Below are 9,497 nucleotides of genomic sequence, written 5' to 3' on the forward strand. Positions count from 1 at the left end.
AAAAAGAAGTGACGTGGACATCCTAGAAGGCCGCCGATTCGGCGTGCCTTCATATCTTTAACTAGATGATGGTGGAACTACAAGCATTGCGGACATATATTGGAGCTGCAGCTACATGGAGCTAGGTTTACTGGTCACTGCCAACGACATGGCAAATATTGAAGATGTGTGCGTTGGCTATTCTCTCTCTCATGTGCTGAGATGCCATTTCCTGGGGTTGGTTGAGGACTACGCTGCTGAAATGGGGCAAAAAAGGTATGATTTGGGAGTACAGCAGGCTGATCGGCTCATAGACTTTAAGAGGGTCTTGAAGGCGATTGAGGTTGAGTTGGCTTTCCTGTACGAGGTCTTCTTCACGAGCAATGAGTTTCTTCTCACTACTATGAAGCGAAAACCTCTGCCTTCTGGGCCTTTGCTTCATTCACTGGGATATGTTTTGTGGGCATAACCACTGCCATTCCAGGAACAATGACCAGCCGCCACCGTATTGTTACCTCTGCCATTGGTCATGCTGGTGTTGCTGGCACTGTCATCGTCGTCGACACCACAACAGCTTATCTGATCATCACTCTTGTCATATTGGTATCCCTTGCTCTCCTGCAATTGGTGCAGTTGATACAGTTGTGGGCATCAAATTGGGCGACAGTCACCGTTGCCTGCGAGTACTCCAGAAACAGGAAGAAGCAGAAATGGGAGCTTACAGGAGATGGGCCGAGTCCACATAGCCGCGAGCAAATCAGGTCAAACATTAAAAAGAGGCAAATCAGCTGGTGGATGAGATTGAAACTGTTTCTAGTTACCAGGATGAATTGGTCTGACAAGTACCTCTGGCAAGGTAAGCTCGGGCAGTACTCAGCAGTTGATGCAGCGAGCAGGTGGAGCATAGAATACAGCAGCTACAGCAAGAAATGGTTATTCATGCTAGTATGTTGTTGTGACTTGTGAGTGTCTTTGCTGGATATGTGAACACTTGCCTGGGATGCATGGATTGCAGTACATATTGGACAGGTGCTCCGGGAATTGTGGGTGTGTGACACCAGCGCAGGAGCCGCCGTTAGGTTGCACGATGATGTGAAGGCATCCATTGCTGATTTCCTGGGTCAGATCAAGAGCAGAAGGATAGGGAAGGATTGGTCATCCTTGTTTACTGACAATGGACTAGACGCATCCTACCTTCCCTATAACATTGCGCCTTCCTTAAATGGAACCCTACCAAGGAGTTCACGCGTCGTGTCATGATGTGGCACATTGCGACAAGCTACTGTGAACTAGCAGAGCGGCAGGATGGAAGTGCAGGAGGCGGCGGCGGAGGAGGAGAGAACAATGACAACAGAGAGAAGAATCGGCGTGTGGCCATCGCTCTGTCCAAGTAGTGCGCCTACTTGGTGGTGTCGGCGCCAGAGTTGCTCCCCGGGACATGCAAGGAAACAAAGGACGAGTTCAATTATGTTGCAGAATATTCAAGAGAAGCAATGCAAAGGAACAGGCGCAATAAACTGGAGGCGATGCATGTATCAGCAGGCAATGGAGTACCGAGTCAATACGACGCCTTTCAGATGGGTGTGTACTTGGGGAAGCGGCTTCGCAACGAGACGCCAGCGCTGCCCCAGGGGAGGGAGAGCACACGGCGGCCCTGCTCCACTGACCCCTGGAAGGTGCTGGCGCTCCTATGGGTGCAGACGTTGCTCTACGCCACGCCGTATGGCGATGTGAAGAGCCACATGCAGCGTCTCTCGCAGGGCGGCGAGTTCATCACCCACCTCCGGGCTCTGCTCTACCACATCGGCATCGACAGCTGGGAAGTTGCTGCGGCAGAGATGAGTGAAGCACACCACGGCCAAGGAGAGACAAGGGGAGAAGAAATTGAAGAGATTCGCATTGACTAATTAATTAATTTGTTCCTTCTTGGTAGCTTTTCTACTTGGGCCTTGTTTAGTTGGCGAAATTTTTTGGGAAATGATATTGTAGCACTTTCGTTGTTATTTGGCAATTAGTGTCCAATCATAGTCTAATTAGGCTTAAAAGATTCGTCTCGTGAATTTCGTCTAAACTGTGTAATTAGTTTTATTTTTTATTTATATTTAATGCTTCATGCATGCGTCCAAAGATTCAATGTGACGGGGAATCTTGAAAAATTTTGCAAAATTTTGGGAACTAAATAGGCACTTGTCTATTGCTTGTGCCTTCACCTCCTTTCATCTTAATAGTTAATTCTTCACCCGTATGCGGTTCACTGTATATATCTATATATGTTGTATTCATAATATATGATCCAAATAGTAGTGTGCAACAGTGTTTTTTTGAGAGTGTAGATATTACATGTATCACTTCAGTTCTCAGTTCTCACAGTTGGCATCCAATGTTCAAAGGAGGAACCGACAGAGCGGATGCAGATAAAGGATGCTTTGAGGGAACTGCACAGGATAAGAGAACAAATGTGCCAGGCATAGCATGAAAATGTATGCATATTCAGATGACAGTAGTTGAGTAACGTGCTTGAAGACACCCCAAAGTTAGTAATATGGGAAAAAGAGATGGTAATTATACTGCCATATATATAGGTTATTATGATAATGTTGCAATCAATAGATTTTTAGCATCTTACGTTTTCCAGTTGGAGGGCTTGCTCAAGATTAGTAACTAGATTTTTAGCATAATTTTGTCCAGTACTCCAATATCAGAAAATAACATATTTATCACAACTGTGTCATTGTTTGTAATTGAAGCATGGGTTTTTATTTCCAATGAAGCACTATCTTACATAATTCGAGTAAGAGTAAGCAATAGCACACTGGTCTTCTATCCTAGTTGGATCTTAAAGGAGCACTACCAAATGTCACCCACCTACAGCCGTGTGGTGGCTAGGTGCGTCAGTTGGGACACCCCAGAGGCCCAGACTCGTGGTGCTGCATTAGAAAAAGGTCACTCATTGTACAAACTGTTTGCAGCATCAGGCACAAGGTTTTCATTGTACCCCTAGGCAGGCAGCATTCGAGCCAAGCTTTTCTTGGACCTGGAGTGGTTCAGATTCTAGTATCTAAAATCAAAGTCGTTGGGGGCACTATTCCCTAGGGGTATGTTTTTCCCCCTTAATGTTGGCCATCTGGACTAATATAACATCTGTGGGTCAGCAAAAATGAAACCCTGACGAATTCTACGAGCAGTACAATGGTTTAACTCAAAAGGGCAAACAAGAACATCTATAAACTTTTAAATTCTACGAAGAACACTCTTCACTCGATTCACAGAGAAGTAGCAGTTGCATAGCATTCGAATGATCCCAACCACATAATGATCTATTTTTTAGTTGAGTTGAGGGCAGCACATACCCTTCGATGCCGGCAAGGTGGAAGAAGGCGAGGGCAAGATAGCATTGGTGCAAATGGTGGAGCGTGGGGGCGTGCGTTGTGCCTAGACATAGACCCTTCGCGGGGGCGACGGCGACGGCGGCGGTGGAGTCGGGGAGGACGAAGTGAGGGCTGGCCAAGTCGAGCTGGGCCACAATTCACATACGAAACAATTCTAATGTTGGGCCGGCTCACGACGTGTTCTTTGCCGGGGCAACACCAAGGCCTCCCACATTTCATAATCTATCTAATCAATCTAATTTTGCTCAAAAAAAAACTAATCAATCTAATCTAGGAGTATCTATCTATCTAAATCTAATCAATCTAATCTAAACTATAAAAGAGTGAAGGCTAAAATTATCTCTCACCGAACCTTAGATTTTATATCTAACTGGTTGATTAGCCCTTTACACATAGAGAGACACCGATGCTTGTCAAAGAACCACACGCTTCAAGCCATTTTTTCACTGTATCTCTTACCCACCCCGTGATGTGTTCCACCTCCGGCCAGTTTTCAATCCATGTTTCCAAACCTTATCACCGCATCGACGAAACCACCACATCCGCATATATAGTTCTCTGGGATGATCCTGAGCCCAAAAGAAAGATTTGAGGACTGAAATTGCCATTTTGAAAATTTAGGATCAAACTAAACCTTAGACGATACTTGAGGCACCAAAATGAGTATTCTGCCACTAATATCACATAATGATCACCGCTCCCCTCACATGCTACATATGTTCAGCTAAGCTAATCACTCACGCGGCTACCATCATCTCTAGCTAGGCCTACACAAAGACATTAGGTTCAAAGCTGAAGTTGCCGCGGCTTCTTCAGGTGTTGTAGTTTCTCGTTGCCCAATTCCCAGGTTTCCAAGTCCGGCTGCGCTATCAGTCCGCATGCAGTCATGAAATTTAGAGCATATCGAAGAGTACCCAATATTTTCTTCCCAAAAATATGGAGTTTTACAACTCCTAAAAAAATATTGGAAGAAATAAAGAAGGTCATCTCCAAGAGTTTCTAATAATCCACTCTTAAAATAGAAGACAATTTGACATCAGAAATCATACTCCCTCGTACTCCCTCCGTCCTGTAATATAGTGCATTCTAGCATTTAAAATTTATCTTCAAATATAATACATTCTAGGGGATAAAAACCAATTTTACATTAAATACTTTTCATTTATCAAATAATCACCATTAATCACCTTAATGATAGCGTCTAATCTACCCTACCCTATAATACACCAGTTAGAATAAATCTACAGCCACACAACAAATGTCTGCTCTACAGTCATGACCTATGCTACATCCACACCCATGAATGCACCCAAAAAATATAACACCATCAAAACGGATGCACCAGATTATCTCTTAGCCATTCTCTCTCATTACTCATCCAAATCCGACGGGTCATGTTTAATGTGGCTGTCCTCCATCGCCCTCCTACAGACCCATGCGGGATTTCAGCACCGGCGTTAGGGGGAAAACAGCATTTTAGCACTGGTGTTTCGAAAGTTCCACACCCCCGCCCGGCCGGCCAGCGGCCATGTCCCTCCCCGGTGGCAACGGTGAGCCCCCTCCCCCTCCACCGCCGTTCCCCTCACTCATCAAGCTCGGTCGTGCGGTCACCGCGAGACACATCGACCGCCTCCTGACAGTGCTCCTCCGCCACTGCAGGCACCGCCTCCTCGCCGCGCTCGCCTCCCAGGCGCTTGCCAACGCCATCGCCCCTACTCCGCGCACGCACCTCCTTGCCGCCTCCGCCTTGCTCGACTCCGCGCGGCCGCGTGACGCCGCACAACGCCTCGCACTTGCCTCCCGCACCGCCAGTCGCCGCCTCTAGGATGCACTGCTCCGCCGGGCCTACGCCGGGGGTGGCGACCTGCGCCATGCACTGGAGCTACTCTCCGCTGCCATCGAAGACCACGGCATGGTGCTGTCGCCTTCCACGTACTGCAAGATGGTGGTGTTGTTGTGTGCCCACAGGGAGGTGGATTGCGCACTTAGGGTGTTCGACTTAATGACCAGGAGGGGGTGTCAGGTAGAGGATCGCGTTTGCAGCTCGATCGTTTCTGGGTTATCCAGAACTGGGAAGGCCGGAGCAGGGCTGGATTTCTATGAGAAGGTGATGAGTCAGTTCAGTGGATTTGATCCGGGCCTTGTGACACTGACATCAGTTGTCCATGCTCTTGGGTTGGAGGGGAGAACTGGTGAGATGGCAGAGCTTATGCGGGAGATGGAGTGTAAAGGCATGAATGCTGATGCTGTGTTTTACGGCAGCATGGTTCATGGATACATGAGTCGTGGGTTTTTGATGGAAGGTCTTCGGGAGCATCGATCCATGCTAGAGAAGGGAATCGAAGCTGATGTGACTAACTATACTACTGTTATTGATGGACTCTGCAGAGAAGGTAGTGTGGAGAAAGTAATGGGGTTCTTGGATGAGATGGAGCGAGTGGATGCTAAGCCAAATTTGATTACTTATACATCACTGGTTGGTGGCTTTTGTAAGAGAGACAGGTTGGAAGATGCTTTCTCTATCGTGAGGAAACTGGAACAAACAGGCGTGGTGGTGGACGAGTATGTATATTCAATTTTGATTGACAGTTTGTGCAAAATGGAAGATTTAGACAGGGCTTTCTCGTTGCTCACGGAGATGGAGAATAAGGGAATAAAGGCTAGCATCAAAACATACAATGCGATAATAAATGGTCTGTGTAAAGCTGGTCACACTGAAAAGGCTCTTGAAATTTCTGAAGGTGTTGCTGCTGATAATTTCAAATATAGCACACTGTTACATGGTTACATCAAAAGAGGTGACATAACCGGTGTTATGGCAATAAAGGATAGGCTGGTAGTGGTATTTCTATGGATGTTGTCACATGCAATGTTCTTATCAAAGCATCGTTTATGATTAACAAGGTGAATGATGCCTGGAGCTTGTTTCATAAAATGCCTGAGATGGGCTTAAGACCTAATACTATCACCTACCATACAATCATAGACAAACTGTGTAAAGCTGAGGAAGTTGACAAGGCACTGGAGTTGTTTGATGAATACAGGAAAGATTCAGGATTCTCCACTGCAGTTGTTCATGAGTGTCTGACTAAAGCACTGTGTAATGGAGGAAAAGTTGACATGGCTGACCAAATATTTTATGATCTTGTTCAGAAAAAAATAAGGCCCAATTTCTTTAACTGCAGGAAGTTGATTCATGCACACTTCAAAGGACACGGTGAACATGGTGTGCTGGATTTCATTTGTAAGGTTGGGAATTAGATATTGACTTATTTTCATCTGTTTGTAATTATGCTTCTGCTTTCTTAAGCAACAGAAATTGTATGCAAGCAGCAATGGATGCTTACAAGTTACTTAGAATGCAAGCCATTGCTGTGACTAGATCCGTTGCGTTAGCACGGGCATTATACTAGTTAGGAAATAAAATGAGGGTATATGCGTCTTTTATGTTCTCTCTTAATTTGTCTTAAAATTCTTAGAATACACTGTATTACAGGACAGAGGTAGTATACTATTTCTAAATTATCATAACCAATTTTATATATTCTTTCCCTCTTGTACATTTGCATCAGGAAACCTTTCCCTACTCTTTATTCTTTCCACGCCCTTCCACCTTTAGATTGGCCGACAAACACGCGCGGGGAGAGAAGATACACGCGACTCGAAAGCGCGTAACTTTACGGGGAACAGGGTGACTTTTTCCAAGTTCTAAAAGATTAAGATGATGGATTAGGAGTTGTTGGAGAGGGGTTTTTTCTCATCTTACTAAAAATTAAAGATTAGGAAGGGGTTTAGAGAATTCTTGGAGATCCATTCGCATGAACGAACGGTATACTTCTCGGGATTTTGTACTTGAAAACATAAGAGTAGGATTTTAGACTTGTCCATGCACACGAACCAAGGTTCAGACTAATAATAACAAGTTCAAGTAAAAGTGAACCAGCAAAATACCGCTACTAGTTCAGAACGCCGAAATAAAGAGCCATAGATCAACCTGGGTTGTTTCATCTGCGAAGAACCCTAAATCAACCGGGTTTTGTTTCATCTGCGAGCATACTAGTCCTTTATTGTAAAGATCTCTACCTTGACCTGCTTAGCCTGCCTCGATGTGCCGTCCGGCTGCTGGCTGTTGGCATTGCCACGCTTCTTCTTGCTCTCACGCGACATCTCCACCATTTCTTCCATCTTCGGAGTCAAGTACGCCCTAGCCTTGCTCGTCGACTGCACGTCCAATCCCATCGCCGAGGCGCGCTGCTGCGCGTGCCCCGTCTGCTCAAACTTGCTCCGGTCGCCGACGCTTAAGCTGAGGTCGCGCAGCTCCTCCTTGAGCAACTCTAATGCAGGGTCGCCTGCCGCCCCTGGCGCCGACTGCTCCACGGCCTTCACCTTGGACTCCAGGATCCGCGCGGCGCCGGAGTGCTGTCCGCCGTCAGCGGCTGCCCGTGCGGCGGCGATGCCTTCGGTCGCCGCGAGGCGGACGCGCTCCCGCTCCACAGCCATGGACGGAGGCGGCATGTACGTCAGCTCCAGCGGCCTCTGGATCACCGCGGCGGGCGCGGCGACGTGGGCCTCGTTCCCCGTCGCGGCGTCCCGTTAGGTGCAGCTCACCTTGAGCAGGCGGGTGACCTCCTCCGTCGATCGGGCTCTCGGCACGTACAGGAGCACCATGAACCGCCTCTCCTCGTCGTCGTAGAGCTCGACGACGTCGATGGACGCGGCGCGGCCGTCGGCGCCGACGGTGTTGCCGTAGCTTCCCGACTTGACCTCCTGGACGCGCACGCCCCGGTGCAGGCACGAGACGGCGATGCGCGCCTGCTGCACGGCGACCGAGAGGAGGCCGCCGATGCACTGCGCGAACGAGTCCTGGATCGCCGCGTGGCTCTCGACGAACGAGAAGGTGCCTCCCGTCGCCTCCGCGATGGTGTGAAAGGCGGCCGCGTCGTGCTTGGCGCCGAACCCCAACGTGTGGATCGGCCCGGGCCGGCTGCCGGGGTGCGCGAACACCGGCGGCACGAGGTCCATGTACCTCATCGCGCCATTGGGTAACAAGGCGCGGAGGAACGTGTCCTCCCCGTCGGAGAGAAGGATCATGCTGGCGACGGCGTTCTTCTGCCGGCGGCTGACGAGCACCTCGGCGCCCACGCGGAGGCCCTCGCCGATGTTGGTGCCCGTCCACTCGACGACAAGCGACACCACGGCGAGCTTCGCGGATGCCTTCCCGGCGTCCGTCATGCGCGACAGACGGATCCGGCGGACCGCGTAGCCCGAGAAGGTCACCACGGAGAGGCGGTAGGCGGGGCCCAGTTTGTCGATGACGAAGCACATGGCCTGTTTCAGGAGCTCCAGCTTCTCGCCCTCCATGCTGCTGCTAACGTCGAGCACGGTGACGAGATCGAGCGGCGCGCGCGCCACGTCGGCCGGCGCTCTGGCGTGCACCAGCACCGAGAACTTGTCCCGCGACGCGCTCCTCCCGAGCGCCGGGAACTCGCACTGCGTGGAGAGGACCAGAGCACCGCCGCCATTATTGGTCGCCTCGGCCTTCGGCGCCCGGGGGATCTGAGCGTCCAACGGCTCGTCGTCTGGGAACATGGAGCCGCCAGCCGGCGGTGGCGGCGCGTAGTGGGGAAACGCCGCCGCGGTCGACATCGCCCTCCAGCTTCCCCGCCCCCTTTCTCCTCTTCCTCCTCTGGTGCTCATTTTCGCCGAGGTTTTAAGGTTGTTGGAGTATAATCAGCCAATCAGGCAATTTGTTAGAGCATCTCCAAGAGTTTCTAAGACACTCTCCTAATTTAGAATTTTTAGCAAAATTAAGAAAAACAGGTGTCCAACAGTTTCTAAAATCAACTCCTAATCTTTTAGCACTTCTAAAAAGTGAGTCCTTTGCGCGTAAAGATACGCGCAGCTGTGCTCGCGCGGATCCTGCCGCGACTAGGTGAACCGTGCGTAGGTGCCGGCGTGCCGCCCTTCTCGCCGACTCAGTCGAGGAAGAACCCCTCGCCGAACCCCAGTAGCCGCGCCATGGCCATGAGCACGCGCTTCGCCACCTGCTCGGCGTGCTCGCTGCCCCAGGGCGTACTCGTGCAGGAGCCTCCCGAGCACCGACCGGAGCTTGACGGCCTCCTCGACGTC

The 9,497-nt window shown here is 49.7% G+C and overlaps 2 pseudogenes; one reads left to right on the top strand and one right to left on the bottom strand.

Moving 5' to 3' along the window:
* The first annotated feature begins 4,896 nt into the window (after positions 1 to 4,896).
* LOC136468788 (pentatricopeptide repeat-containing protein At5g57250, mitochondrial-like) lies at positions 4,897 to 6,781 on the top strand (annotated as a pseudogene).
* Positions 6,782 to 7,524: 743 nt separating this feature from the next.
* LOC136471452 (E3 ubiquitin-protein ligase WAV3-like) lies at positions 7,525 to 9,023 on the bottom strand (annotated as a pseudogene).
* Between the last annotated feature and the right edge of the window lie 474 nt (positions 9,024 to 9,497).

Source organism: Miscanthus floridulus, chromosome 8 (genome assembly GCF_019320115.1).
Source record: "Miscanthus floridulus cultivar M001 chromosome 8, ASM1932011v1, whole genome shotgun sequence".
Classification (NCBI taxonomy): domain Eukaryota; kingdom Viridiplantae; phylum Streptophyta; class Magnoliopsida; order Poales; family Poaceae; genus Miscanthus; species Miscanthus floridulus.